Here is a 15,559-nt window from a genome sequence, read left to right on the forward strand (position 1 = left end):
AACTATTGATTACGATTGTGTGAGTAACACTTAACGGTACACGAGATGTTGCAATGTGTCTCGGATTGAGGTGTTCACTTTAGGGGGAAAAAGTATACATTTTTTTTACTAGGGCACGGAGACAATAAGAGAAATTTGGCTCAAATTCAGACATACAATTATGTGGAAAAATATAGATTACGAATGTGTGGGTAACACTTTGCTAGCAACCGCTAATTAAATTGGAGATAATCACTTTGAATAAATTGTTTCTTTGCTATAGATAGTAACGAGGTAACTGTATTCCATGGACGCCGTACATTTTTCTTGGCTATAGATAGTAACGAGGTAACTGTATTCCATGGACGCCGTCCATGAATGCCTGCCCATGCGTCATCTATCTATTTTTCTGTCATCCATGCATACAAACTTACAAACACAGACGCTCTCGATCAGCTCACCCCTCGGCCGTATCGGAGCCGCCAGGTTTGATTGCTGCCTAGTTCTTGCAACACGAGCGCGACACATATATATAAAAACGTGAGACTCCCCACCGCTTCTGGCACGTACACACACTTGCACCAGCCAGCGGCCAACCGAGCTGTGTGTACGATGAGAACGCTCGCGGTTGTGTCCGTGCTAGCCACGGCGGCCATGGCCATCGCCTGCGCGCGTGCCGCACAGTGCGGTTCGCAGGCCGGCGGGGCGACCTGCCCGAACTGCCTCTGCTGCAGCCGCTTCGGCTGGTGCGGCTCTACCCCGGAGTACTGCGGTGACGGCTGCCAGAGCCAGTGCTCTGGCTGCGGCACGCCCGGCTCCTTTGGTGGCGGCGTTTCCTCCATCATCTCCCGCTCACTCTTCGACCGGATGCTGCTGCACCGCAACAACAGGGCGTGCCAAGCTAAGGGATTCTACACCTACGACGCCTTCCTAGCGGCCGCGGCCGCCTTTCCGGGCTTCGGCACCACGGGCGGCACCGCCACCCGAAAGCGTGAGGTGGCCGCCTTCCTAGCGCAGACCTCCCATGAGACCACCGGCGGGTGGGCTACGGCCCCGAACGGGCCCTACGCGTGGGGCTATTGCTTCAAACAGGAGCGCGCTAAGTCCAACTACTGCACCCCAAGCGTGATATGGCCATGTGCCCCTGGAAGACGCTACTATGGCCGAGGGCCCATCCAGCTCTCTCACAACTATAACTATGGGCCGGCGGGCCGGGGCATCGGGGCTGACCTGCTGGGCAACCCGGGCTTGGTGGCCACAGACTCGACCGTGTCATTCAAGACGGCAATTTGGTTCTGGATGACAGCGCAGCCACCCAAGCCCTCGAGCCACGCGGTCATAACGGGCCATTGGAGTCCTTCAGCAGCGGACCGGGTTGCGGGGCGAGTGCCAGGATTCGGCGTGATCACCAACATCGTCAACGGCGGGAAGGAGTGCGGGCATGGGTATGATAAGCGTGTTGCTGACCGGATCGGGTTTTACAAGCGCTACTGCCACATCCTCGGCGTCACCCACGGTGACAACCTTGACTGCTACAACCAGAAGCATTTCCCTATAATTTTTTCTTGAGATATTACTTTGTAATAAAACAGCGAGACTTATTTTAGGATGGAGGGAGTATAAAAGCTTTAGAAGTATAATCATAAAACAAGATATTTCAATGGTCAGGCGATACACACAAAATTGTGGGTTACTTGTTGTGCGCGAAGCACCATGGGTCTATGCAAATGATTCGGCCCGGCCTCATCTTCCCTGCATGATGCCATCAAGGCCATTGTTTTAGGAGTGACGCCGGAGCGCTCCCCCATGCCTTGCCGCCAGACGACGACCAGGGGTATGCTGTGTCTACGAGCACGCCAGGGCAGCCATACCGCAGATTGGCGACCTTGGCCTTATACTCACCCAACTTCGTTTTCATACCCACTTGGCGAGCTTGTTAGCCCTTCTTTTGAGCCCATTGGTCCTCTTGCGGAACGACTGGTTGGTTACTCATTCTTTTTGTTTTTTAGACTTCCAACACGTCTGGCCCAATTTGCTCAAAAAAAAAAAAGCCCAGTGGAGTGCTGAAACACGGCATGGACCAAGTTTTGCAGTTTGTTTTGTAGCCTGCCATATATCGCTGTTGAAATTCATGTATGCTGCTTGGTTACCTTCAACTGTGGTATGAGGTTTGTCTCAAAAAAAAAAAAACAAAAAACTGTGGTATGAGGTCCGCTGAAAAAAAAACTGTGGTATGAGGATGGGCAGATGGAAACCGTAAGTGTTTGGCTATGTGCAATGGGATGTTCTGCTCACCCATTCAAATTCGGCGGGCTTACCACCTCAAATGTTACACAACAACCTTAAAGAGTATACAATTTTTTTTACTAGATCACGGAGACAATTAGAGAAATTCGACTAAAATTCAGACATACAATTATGTGGAAAAAATATAGATTACGAATGTGTGGGTAACGCTAGCTACCGCTAATTAAATGGGAGATAATCACTTCACATAAATTGTTTCTTGGCTATAGATAGTAACGAGGTAACCATATTCCATGTTTTAATAATGCTCAGTTGCCGCCCAACTAATTTAGTAATCTTGTAAGTGCATCTAGTGCCCCTTAGTGATTTTGGTGTATTGAAGACTTATAGGTTAAGGGACTAATGCTTTTGTGAGTGTACACAGGTCTATAAGTTTATGAGGAGTTTGATATTTACAGAGAAAGTCGACCCCTAAAAATGAAGTTCTTCGACTGAAGACTTTGGATTTCTGAAGACTTTCTGAAGACTTTGAAAGTGAAGAAATTGGTGTGACCTTGAAGACTTGGTATTCATTCGAAGAACATGAAGCGTGAAGACTTTTGTTTTCGTAGTTTCATTTTCTCTTTCTTGAGTCATAGGAAACACCGTACTGTTAAAGGGGGTCGAGGAAATACTAAGGAAAATTTCCATGTGATGCTCAACTCAAAATCCTACACCTACCAATCCCTTCGAGTGAAGCCATTGGAAATCTCATACAGTTCAGTCAATTTCTTCAGTGACAGAGACGAAGTTCTTCTGGTCTCTGAGGAATTTGTTCTGACCGAGGAGTTAGGAATTCGCCAGTGCGGATTGCCTACACAGTGAGGAACATGACAGCCCTGAGGATTTTGCTACTCAAAATTCCGACCGTTGCTGTGCTATGCGCCAGCTGTCCCAAAATAGCTATCCACCTAACGGTCATATCATTGCAGGGCATTTATGTCTTATCATGTCAGGCTGCTCCCTAGACTATAAATAGCCGCCCCCTACAACCACTAGCTGGTTGGCTGCTCTGAGAGAAACTGACACTTGTCATTTGAGAGCAACCCATCCTCTGAGGACTTTGAGCGAAAATCATCAAGTGAGGAAAAACCAAAACCAAAACCCAAACACCTTCAAACCCCAAGTGATTGAGCATCACTGAAGAGATTGATCCTGCGTGGATCCGACGCTTGTTACCTTTGAAGACTATGCTTCTTCCAGACGGTTAAACGTCATGGTCTAGAGCATCCAAGAGGAATTGTGGATTGCCGAGTGACCAAGTTTGTGAAGGTTTGGAAGTCGCCCGAAGACTTACCACGAGTGATTGGGCGAGGTCTGTGTGACCTTAGCTCAAGGAGAATACGGTGAGGACTGGGTGTCCTGAGCTGCGTGTTCAGGACTCGGTGTCCGGGACTGTGTGTCCTCGAGTTTAAATAGTCAGCCGCTCCAACCAGACGTACAACTGAGACAACAGTTGGAACTGGTCTACCAAATCATTGTCTTCACGAAGCTTACTGGTTCCATTTCCTCAACTCCTTCATTTCCTCATAACTGTGTTGTGTGCTTGTTCATATCTATGCTTGAAGACTTTGACTGAAGACTTTCTCAATTTCCTCAGTTCAATTTCTTCAGTCTGATTGTCTTCATCCTGTGTTATCCTGTGCTTACGCTTCCTGTACTCTGTGCCTGTCTTCGTTTCATCATGATGACTATGCTTGTATTCTGTTATGTTTACTTTTGAGTACTTATTCCGCTGCTAGTAGTTCTTCGCTAAGGAATTTCCTCTCTGGCAAATTCCTTAGTGAAGAATTTCATAAAAATCGCCTATTCACCCTCCTATAGTCGATATAACGCACTTTCAATTGGTATCAGAGCAAGGTACTCCCTTGTTCTATGTGATTTTGGTTTAACTGCCTGGAGTTTTAGTTATGTCGATCGCAGGTATGATCAAGGTCTCTGCTGGGTGTCCTACCTTCGATGGGACGGACTACCCCTACTGGAAGAATAAGATGCGAATGCATCTTGAGGCAATTGATAACGATCTCTGGTATGTTGTGGAAAATGGTGTTCCCTCAGTCACACCTTCTCTGAATGTGCCGATGTGAAGAGATTCAAGCAACTCGACTCTCAAGCGAAGAATATCATATGTGGCCATCTGAGCAAAGGACAGTATGGCAGAGTGAGTTCTTTGGAGACAGCAAAACTTATCTGGGACAGGTTGTCCAAAGTGAATGAAGGAGTCTCAACACAGCGTGACTCTCGAGTTGATGTTCTTCGCAATCTCTTCAACCGCTTCAAAATACTCGACAATGAAAATGTTCAACAAACCTTCGATCGCCTCACTGACATCTCAAATGAGCTTCAAGCAATTGGTGCCACTGACATCACCGACCATGAGGTGGTGAAGAAATTGCCGAGATCGCTTGATTCCTCATTTGACACTCTGGCATTGATGATACAAGAACGTGCTGATTACAACTCACTTGATCTCGCTGATATTCTCGAGAGGCTAAATACTCATGAGTTCCAACTTGCTGAAAAAAGAGATCTCTATGGTTCAAGCTATGGCAGATCACGTGCACTGAAGGCCAAGGAAGTATCTGAGTCTGAAGATGAAGACTCTGGTAGCAGCCTTGGTGATCCTGAAGAACTAAGCCATGATCTGGCTCTGCTGGTGAAGAAGTTTCAAAAGTTCTCAAGACGTGGTTGCCTTGGAAGACCCTCAAGGAGTAGTGATTCCTCATCCAGTGACTATAAGAGGAGGCTCTGCCACAAATGCAAGAAACCTGGACATTACATTCAAGATTGTCCTCAGTGAGAAAAGGAATCAAAGAAGGAGAAATACAAGGATTACAGTTCTGATGATGTGAAGAAAAAGAAGAAATCCACAAAATCTTCATCATCAAAATCCTCAAAGCCTTCATATCACAAGAAGAGCAGCTCCAAGAAGGCCAGGGCATTCATTGGCAAGGAAATGGACTCTGAGGCTGAATCTGAAGAAAATGAGGAAGATGAGTCATCTGAGGAGTCCGAATCCGGAGTGGCGAGCCTAGCTCTCGCTACTGCATTCGTCAGCAAGTCTATCTTCAACACTGAAGAAAATGACCTCACCAACAAGGCTCATGAAGGGGATGATGACTATGCTCCCACCTATTGCTTCATGGCAAAGGGTGCCAAGGTACTCAAATATACCTCATCTGAATCAAGTGAGAATGAATCTGATGAAAACCTTAAGCCCAACTATTCTAAACTTGCTAAGATTGTTGTAAAGTAACAAAGAGCTTTAGAAAAGGTTCAAAACATGCTAGACAAAAGTGATGATATGTTGGGTGAAGAAATGGATCGCACTAAAGCCTTGACTGAAAATCTTTAGAGATTTCAGACTAGGTTTGACAATCTTCAAAGTCATCATAACACTCTCTTATCCGATCATGAGAAGCTTTCTTATGAATTTCTTCAAAGAAAGCAAGATCTTGAGAAGCTAAGAGTGAGTTATGAAGATCTTCAGAAGGAGCGCGATTCATTACTTGCTCAACAAATCAGCGCTTCTCAGGAAGAATTTGTTCCTCCATGTTTGAAATGCATTGAACGTGAATCTGCTAATTCTTCACCTGAATGTTCAAATGCTGCTAATGTTTCAAATTCTTCACATGCCTCTGCTATCACTAATTCCTCATCTGAGGACATTGCTAGTATCACTGACGATGCAGGGCTGAAGGAATTGTACATGACATGCATGTACAAAAGCCTCAAAGGGCATCAGACTCTTTGTGATGTGCTTAAAAAGCAGATCCTCAATAGGAACCCTAGGAAAGAGGGTATTGCCTTTGAGAGGACACTCAACGCTGATGGTACATATTGGAAGCCTGAGCAGTACCCCAAAACTACATGGGTTGCTGCAAAGGGACCTCCAGTTGATCCATCTAACCTATCTGGATATGCATGTGAATCTCCTCATTCTGATGATGAGTCATTTGACTCCAACTATATACTGTTCAAAAATCAGAATGGTGAAGTATTTGCTAGATATGTTGGCACTAACTGCAGGAACGGTTCCCCTATGAAGAAAATCTGGGTTCCCAAAAGATGCCTTGAAAATCTTCAGGTGAATGTCATCATGACGTCACCTGTGAAGAATAGGAACCCTAGATCAAATTCTTCATATGGACCAAATTCTTCATATGGATCCAAGTCCTCATACGAACCAAACTCCTCACATGGATCAAATTCCTCAAAAGGATCAAAGTCCTCATATGAACATCATCGTGCTAACCCGTCTATTTCGCAGGGAAGATCTAAGGATTATGGATATGTGCATTATTCTTCAAATTATTATGTCCATAAGTCCTCGAAGAATTTCTCTGCTTACTCTTATGCTTACTCTAACCCCTCTTATGTGAAACGAAATGGACTGGCTTCTATGCCATCCTTCTCGTATGGAGCTCATAGAATGATGAACTCTTTGCCACCCCTTCAGATGTGGGTGGTGAAGAAAAAAAAACTAATCTCTTCTGCAGGGTCAGGTCTCCAGACGTACGTAATCGTCTGAAGAATTTGCTGGAGACCTGAGTATGCCTGATAGGATGCAGGCTAATCATGAAGAAATGAACTCTTATTTCTCACGTCCTCACACTGTTTTATCTGTTCTGTTGTTTGATGAAATTGATCTGATGAATTGATGTCATATTCTTCACTGATGAAGTATATGAGTTTGTAAGCTGCACTAATTCATCTGCAGGATGATCAACCCAAAGCCACTGAGTGGGTCCTCGATAGTGGATGTACAAATCACATGACTGGTGACAAGAATCTATTGATGGATGCTCCATTATCTCCGTCACATCTGAAGCATATCATCTTTGCTGATAAAGGAAAAAGTCAGGTATTGGGTCTAGGTAAGGTTGCGATCACAAAGGATCCACACATGGACAAGGTCATGCTTGTTGAGTCCTTAGGATACAACCTTATGTCTATCTAAATGCTTTGTGATCTTGATATGGCTGTTGTCTTTGGCAAGTACCGTTGTGTTGTGGTTATGGAAGCTGACAATTCCAAAGTCTTCGGAGGCTTTAGGAGAGGAGACCTGTATATTGTTGATTTCTCTACAGGACCACAACCAGCCGTGTGCTTACTTGCAAAAGCTTCAGAAGGCTGGCTCTGGCATCGACGACTTGGTCATGCAGGCATGAGGAATTTGCACACGCTTGTGAAGAAGAAGCATGTCATAGGCATCGAGAATGTCAAACTCCTCAAGGATCACCTATGCGGAGCCTATGAAGCTGGGAAGATGACAAAGGCCAAGCATCCAGCGAAGACTATCATGACCACCACTCGCCCATTTGAATTGCTTCACATGGATCTCTTTGGTCCTAATCATTATTCTGTTATTTCAAATGAAGCATCTCAATATGGCTTTGTTATTGTTGATGATTACTCTCGTTATACATGGGTACACCTTGTTACTTACAAACATGAAGTGCAGGAAGTCTTCAAACGATTTTCCTCGAGGGCTTCAACCAACTTTGGTGTGAAGATCAAGCACATTAGAAGTGACAATGGCACTGAGTTCAAGAATTCTGGTCTCGATGACTATCTTGATGAACCTGGTATTACTCATGAGTTATCTGCTCCTTACACTCCTCAGCAGAACGGCGTCGTGGAGCGCAAGAATAGGACTCTTGCTGAGATGGCTCGCACTATGCTTGATGAATACAAAACGCCTCGTCGTTTCTGGACTAAGGCAATTGATACCGCGTGCCACATCATCAACGGAGTATATCTTCACAAATTCTTCAAGAAGACTGCCTATGAACTCCTCACTGATAAGAAACCCAATGTAAGTTATTTCAAAGTCTTCGGTGCTAAATGTTGGATTAGAGATCCTCATCACAACTCAAAATTTGCACCGAAAGAACATGAAGGGTTTATGCTTGGTTACGGAAAGGACCCGCACACCTACAGAGTCTTCAACAACGTTCTTCACAAGGTTGTTGAAACTGTAGATGTGCAGTTCGATGAAACTAATGGCTCGCAAAGAGAGCACCTACCTACTGTGATAGATGAACCAGCACCTGAGGAAACTATCAAGTTCAAGGCTATTGAGGATGTCATTCCTACTGAAGAATCTGCTGAAGAATTCATTTCAGAGCATGAAGAACGTCGAGCTAATGCACCTGAAGAAAATACTGAAGAAAATGGTGCTGAAGAAAATGCTGATCAAATTCTTCAACGACAACCAGCTCATCCTCGCATTGCAAAAGAAGTGCAAGTTGAAAAGATCATCAATGACATCAAAGCGCCAGGTCCTCTCACACGCTCAAAAGCTTCACATTTATCTAACTTTTGTGGGCACTATGCTTTTGTCTCTATTACAGAGCCCACTAAGGTAGATGAAGCATTTCTGGAATCTGAGTGGATTCAGGCCATGCAAGAAGAATTACATCAGTTCGAGCTCAACAATGTCTGGGAACTAGTCAAACATCCAGATCCTCGCAAGCACAATATCATTGGCACAAAGTGGATCTACCGCAACAAGCAAGATGAAAACGGCCTTGTGGTGAGGAATAAGGCACGGCTTGTAGCTCAAGGCTACACACAGGTTGAAGGAATTGATTTCGATGAAACTTTTGCACCTTTTGCTAGACTTGAGGCTATTCGCATATTACTTGCTTATGCTAACCATCATGATATCACTTTATATCAAATGGATGTGAAAAGTGCATTCTCAATGGTAAGCTTGAGGAAGAAGTATATGTTGCTCAACCCCCAGGTTTTGAAGATCCAAAGAATCCTGACATAGTCTTCAAACTCAACAAGGCCCTCTATGGCCTCAAGCAGGCCCCACGGGCGTGGTATGATACCTTGAAGGAATTCCTCATGACGAAAGGCTTCAAACCCGGTTCACTCGACCCTACTCTTTTCACTAAATCTTATGATGGTGAATTATTTGTGTGCCAAATATATGTTGATGATATTATCTTTGGCTGTACTGACCAACGTTATAGTGATGAATTTGCCTATATGATGAGTGAAGAATATCAAATGTCTATGATGGGAGAGTTGAAATTCTTCTTAGGTCTTCAATTTCGTCAACAACGCAATGGCATATTCATATCTCAGGAGAAATACCTCAAGGATGTACTAAGGAAATTCGGCATGCAAGATTGCGAAGGAGTCAAAATTCCTATGCCCACAAATGGCCATCTGTGCACTGATGAAAATGGTATTGACTTCGATCATAAGGTATACCGCTCCATGATTGGTTCTTTATTGTACTTATGTGCATCTAGGCCAGATATAATGCTTAGTGTTTGCATGTGTGCCCGATTTCAAGCTACACCAAAGGAATCACACCATAAGGCTGTGAAGCATATTCTTCGATATCTAGCTCACACACCAACACTTGGATTATGGTACCCCAAGGGCTCGGCTTTTGATCTCATTGGATATTCTGACTCTGACTATGCTGGTGATCGTGTGGACCGCAAGTCAACATCTGGTACATGAAATTTCCTCGGACGATCTTTGGTCTGTTGGTCCTCGAAGAAACATAACTGCGTATCACTATCTACCGCTGAAGCTGAGTACATTGCCGCTGGTTCTTGCTGTGCTCAATTGCTATGGATGAAGCAAACTCTCAAGGATTATGGCGTCAACATTAAGAATGTGCCTCTCTTATGCGACAATGAGAGTGCCATCAAGATTGCTCACAACCCAGTTCAGCACTCGAAGACAAAGCACATTCAGATTCGTCATCATTTTCTTTGTGATCATGTGTTGAAGGGCGACATTTCTATTGAGCATGTGAAGACTGAAGAACAGCTAGCCGATATCTTCACAAAGCCCTTGGATGAGAAGAGATTTAGCAAGTTGCGGTGTGAGCTAAATATCCTAGAATCTTCGAATGTTCTTTGAAAAGGACACTCATCCTAACACTTATGCAAAATTGATGACTTAGATGTGCAACACATGAAGAAACGTTTCTCTTCAATCAATGAAGAATAACACTCTTAGTGTGAAGAAATTAACGAAGAATTTGATTCTCAGAATCCTACGATAATTGTACGCGGTGTCTGAAATCATCATTCTTATACGGTGGGTCACGCCACCACCAAAAATTGAAATTTCTCAATTATTCATATTTTTCAACTTTGCATTGTCTTCACTGTTTCCGTTGTTTTTCTTCATTGGCTATATATATGAGTTTATGTCCTCTACAACATTCACTTATTGCTAATTCTTCAAGTTGGATTTTTCTGCTAAGTGAATGTGATCGGACCCTTCCCCCTCTATGCTATACTCAACCCAATCTATTCACAAATTCTTCATGTGCGTTCTATTTGAAACTCGTTCAAAATCTTCACTGTGTCCTTGTCAGCGGAAGAAATTGCGAACGGAACTTTAAAACCTATCTTATCTAAATTTTCGGCTTTGTCGCTCAAACCGTTCCGCATCCCACGATATACTTATCCACTCACCCACGATCTAACACGATCTCCACTTCTCACTGCGTGGGTGACACATGTCATGCGAATGAGAAGGGTCAGGGGCACGTTCGTCCAATTTCTTCGGGCGAGCAGTTTTTCACCGTGGCTATAAATACCCCTCCATCCCTTCCTCACTTCTTTTACTCCGCTCGATCTCTCTCTCCAGCTTGAGCTTCTCAAACCCTAGTGCCGCCGCTACTTCATCGTCGCCGGTGAGGAAGAGCTTCACTGCCTCGACCTCGTCGCCGACGTACTCGTGCCGACCACGGAAATCTTCACTCCGCCGCCGCCGTAGCCACCATCCTCCGCCGAGTTAGGGCGTGGAAGATCTACACAGACGAACTTCACCTCTCCTCTTCACTGTTCGTCGTGTTCTTCATCCAGGGTAATTAAAAGTCACTTTTACTGCCCTCGTTGATTTGAATGATTATCTACAAAATCTTCAAAGGTGTTTTTTTCTTCATATCTTCACACACTAAACACCACACAAGTCATCTGTTCTTGATTCGTTTCTCCAAGCATCATTTTCTTCAAGATTCCTCAATTGTGTGGATCTTCGATCTATACAACTCTGGAACCTAAGACAAAGAACGCTTAGTGAAATTCTTCAAGACTCATCTGGTCAAATTCCTCAAACTTGTTCTTTTTTTAAAAACCCTCTGAGAACGCATATGACCTCTCCAAATTCCTCGCAACTATACTCTATTCACAGGTACTCATGTCAGCTGCTGAATCACTAGGTTCTCATCAACTTAACTCATTTGCAGCGTACCTCGAAGAAAAGTTGCATACTTCTTCAGAGAATTTGATTGTTCAAATTCCTCAACTGAAGAAAATGGCTGATGGTAAAAGGCCACAGAAAGGAGGAAAGAAGCCTGAGGTTATGACTGCCTTTGAAATCCCTGAGGACATATACAAAGATTACCGCACTCCTGATGAGGCCAAGTTTGGAAAATAGGACAAAAATCAGCGCAAGGTGCGCATACAGAGGATAGAAAGGAGATGGGCAAGATAATGGAGGGAGTACATGTATGTAACTCCAAAGTACATGAAGAAATTCGCACTCAATCCTCCATGCCCAAGAGCTCCATTGGCACCTGGCCAAATAGCAGATCCCACCAGCCTCAAGCGCGGTGAGGACTATCCTGACGAATGGGCCAAGCGCCAAGCCAAGTTGGCTAAGTGCTACGTCTTGAGCTTGCGTTGGTTTTCCCCGAAGAGGAAGGGATGATGCAGCAGAGTAGCGTAAGTATTTCCCTCAGTTTTTGAGAACCAAGGTATCAATCGAGTAGGAGGCCATGCTCAAGTACCTCGTACCTACACAAAGCGATAGCTGCTCGCAACCAACGCGATTAGGGGTTGTCAATCCCTTCACGGTCACTTACGAGAGTGAGATCTGGTAGATATAATACTTTTGGTATTTTTGGTATGAAGATGCAAAGTAAAAAGTAAAAGCAAAGTAAAAAGCAAAGCAAGATTAAAGTGATGGAGATTGATATGATGAGAATAGACCTGGGGGCCATAGGTTTCACTAGTGGCTTCTCTCAAGAGCATAAGTATTCTACGGTGGGTGAACAAATTACTGTTGAGCAATTGAAAGAATTGAGCATAGTTATGAGAATATCTAGGCATGATCATGTATATAGGCATCACGTCCGTGACAAGTAGATCGAAACGATTCTTCATCTACTACTATTACTCCACTCATCGACCGCTATCCAGCATGCATCTAGAGTATTAAGTTAAAAACAGAGTAACGCCTTAAGCAAGATGACACGATGTAGAGAGATAAATTCATGCAATATGAAATCAACCCCATCTTGTTATCCTCGATGGCAACGCTACAATACGTGCCTTGCTGACCCTTCTATCACTGGGTAAGGACACCGCAAGATCGAACCCAAAGCTAAGCACTTCTCCCATGGCAAGAACTACCAATCTAGTTGGCCAAACCAAACAGATAATTCGAAGAGAGTTGCAAAGATAACCAATCATACATAAAAGAATTCAGAGAAGATTCAAATATTATTCATACATAGACTTGATCATAAACCCACAATTCATCGGTCTCAACAAACACACCGCAAAAAGAAGATTACATCGAATAGATCTCCACAAGAGAGGGGGAGAACTTTGTATTAAGATCCAAAAAGAGAGAAGAAGCCATCTAGCTACTAACTATGGACCCGAAGGTCTGAGGTAAACTACTCACACTTCATCGGAGAGGCTATGATGATGTAGAAGCCCTCCGTGATGACGGCCCTCTTCCGACGGAGCTCCGGAACAGGCCCCAAGATGGGATCTTGTGGATACAGAAAGTTGCGGCGGTGGAATTAGGTTTTGGCTCCTGTTCTGATCGTTTGGGGGTACGTGTGTATATATAGGAGGAAGAAGTACGCCGGAGGAGCAACGAGGGGCCCATGAGGCAGGGGGGCGCGCCCTAGGTGGGGGGCGCCCCCACCCTCGTGACCGCCTCTTTTGTTCCTTGGAGCAGGGTCCAAGTCTCCTGGATCACGTTCAGTGAGAAAATCACGTTCCCGAAGATTTTATTCCGTTTGGACTCCGTTTGATATTCCATTTCTTCGAAACACTGAAATAGGCAAAAAAACAGCAATTCTGGGCTGGGCCTCCGGTTAATAGGTTAGTCCGAAAAATAATATAAAAGTGGAAAATAAAGCCGAATATAGTCCAAAACAGTAGATAATATAGCATGGAGCAATGAAAAATTATAGATACGTTGGAGACGTATCAGGCACCCCCAAGCTTAATTCCTGGTCGTCCTCGAGTAGGTAAATGATAAAAAGAGTATTTTTGATGCGGAGTGCTACTTGGCATAATTTCAATGCAAATCTTCTTAATTGTGGTATGGATATTCAGATTAGAGAGATTCAAGACAAAAGTTTATATTGACACAAAAATAATAATTCTTCAAGCATGCTAACAAAGCAATCATGTCTTCTCAAAATAACATGGCCAAAGAAAGTTATCCCTACAAAATCATATAGTCTGGCTATGCTCTATCTTCACCACATAAAGTATTTAAATCATGCACAACCCCGATGACAAGCCAAGCAATTGTTTCATACTCTAACTTTTTCAAAACTTTTTCAATCTTCACGCAATACATGAGCGCGAGCCATGGATATAGCACTATAGGTGCAATAGAAGGGTGGTTGTGGAGAAGACAAAAAGGAGGAGAAGATAGTCTCACATCAACTAGGCGTATCAACATGCTATGGAGATGCCCATCAATAGATATCAATGTGAGTGAGTAGGGATTGCCATGCAATGGATGCACTAGAGCTATAAGTATATGAAAGCTCAAAAAGAAACTAAGTGGGTGTGCATCCAACTTGCTTGCTCATGAAGACCTAGGGCAATTTGAGGAAGCCCATCATTGGAATATACAAGCCAAGTTCTATATGGAAATACTACATGTCTTACAAGTAGAAGAAAAAAGGGACATGAAAGAGAATTGTGAGTTGAGAACATCCTTTGAAGCTTCAGCCCCGAGCAACATCACAAAGATGGCGTTCCACATGGTAAAGCAGGGGGCGCATTCTGAAGATGATGTGTGTCATTGTGAGGAGTGAGAGGCGGGGAAGGAGCTAGCACCATTTGTGAGGAGGTATTTGTTAGCAATGATCACAAACTAGAATGTGGCTTAGCCAGGGACGAAGCCAAGGCAGGGGGGATACATACCACTAAAATTTAGACGGGCCCAAGTAGGAATTGTTTCTTTTTTACATATATGATTGAAGGGTATATGTAAAAAAATCAATCTTAGTGGGCACAATGACCACGCGCTAAATGGCACCCTCTCAAAATGAACCACTCATTGATCGACCATGACTATTTTTTAGGGACCGATACCTGGTTTTCTCGATGGAATCCTACATAGGCGGTCTAGGGTTTTTACTACGGCACAACAATGGACATCATGCATTCTTCTCGATGGAAATCTAGATCTAGTGGTCCTCCTTTTACTTTAAAGATCGGTGTGTCCACCGAGCGCCACACATATGGAGACTAGTGAGTTAATTGGCTTCTTGCGATGGAGAGAGGCTTAATGAACCTATGGGCTATAATTTTTCCTATGGAATATGCAAGTCGTGGCTGGAGCCCAAGGGAAGACAAGATATTAGAATGCTCTAGGAGGGTAAGACCATAAAGTCCAACAGCCAAAAGCGCACTTGTAAGAGGGTTAGGACGGTGCTCAATATTGATGTCATCAAAATATATGTGCAAAATACCAAACCAGCCCACAGGTTTTGCAAAATATAGGGGTGGCTTCTCTACCCAACTAGAAAGTGAAATTACAAACACTTCCGTCTAGAAGTGAAATTACGATATACCAACATCGGATATGGCTGCACTATATGGAAGCTTCCTAGTGTTTTTTCCTTGCGAAAAGGGAAGCTTCCTAGTTGAGACCAAACCATATAAAGTAGGTTGCAATGCTTACATAGGCTCAGCCTTGACGATCCTGGAACAACCAACGTCAGATTTGACAAAACCTTTTGTTGTCTCCTTTTCTTTTCCTCGATCCTTTTTGTTTTTGTTCCTTTTCCTATCTGGATTAATAGTTAGGGCGCTGTGATTGCAAATATTGTTATAGGGCATAAATAGGATGGCACCTGCACTGCACATACCGGCATCTTTCCACCAAGTAAAACCAAGTAAAAGGGAAATGTTTCTTAGAAAAGCTTACAGTCTCCCCACCGATGACACTAATATAGATTAATAAAGACCACATAGTACTAGATAAACAGATACTCTAAGTACTAGTACATTGATAGATGGTGCTGCGGCGGTGCGGCCCACCT

General features: G+C 43.9%; 1 pseudogene; it reads left to right on the forward strand.

Annotated features, from left to right (window-relative positions):
* Window positions 1-591: 591 nt before the first annotated feature.
* Window positions 592-1,588, forward strand: LOC147962434 (26 kDa endochitinase 1 pseudogene; annotated as a pseudogene).
* Window positions 1,589-15,559: the final 13,971 nt, after the last annotated feature.

The sequence above is a fragment of the Triticum urartu genome, chromosome 7A (assembly GCF_056163025.1).
Source record: "Triticum urartu cultivar PI428250 chromosome 7A, HENAU_Tu73, whole genome shotgun sequence".
In the NCBI taxonomy this organism is placed as follows: domain Eukaryota; kingdom Viridiplantae; phylum Streptophyta; class Magnoliopsida; order Poales; family Poaceae; genus Triticum; species Triticum urartu.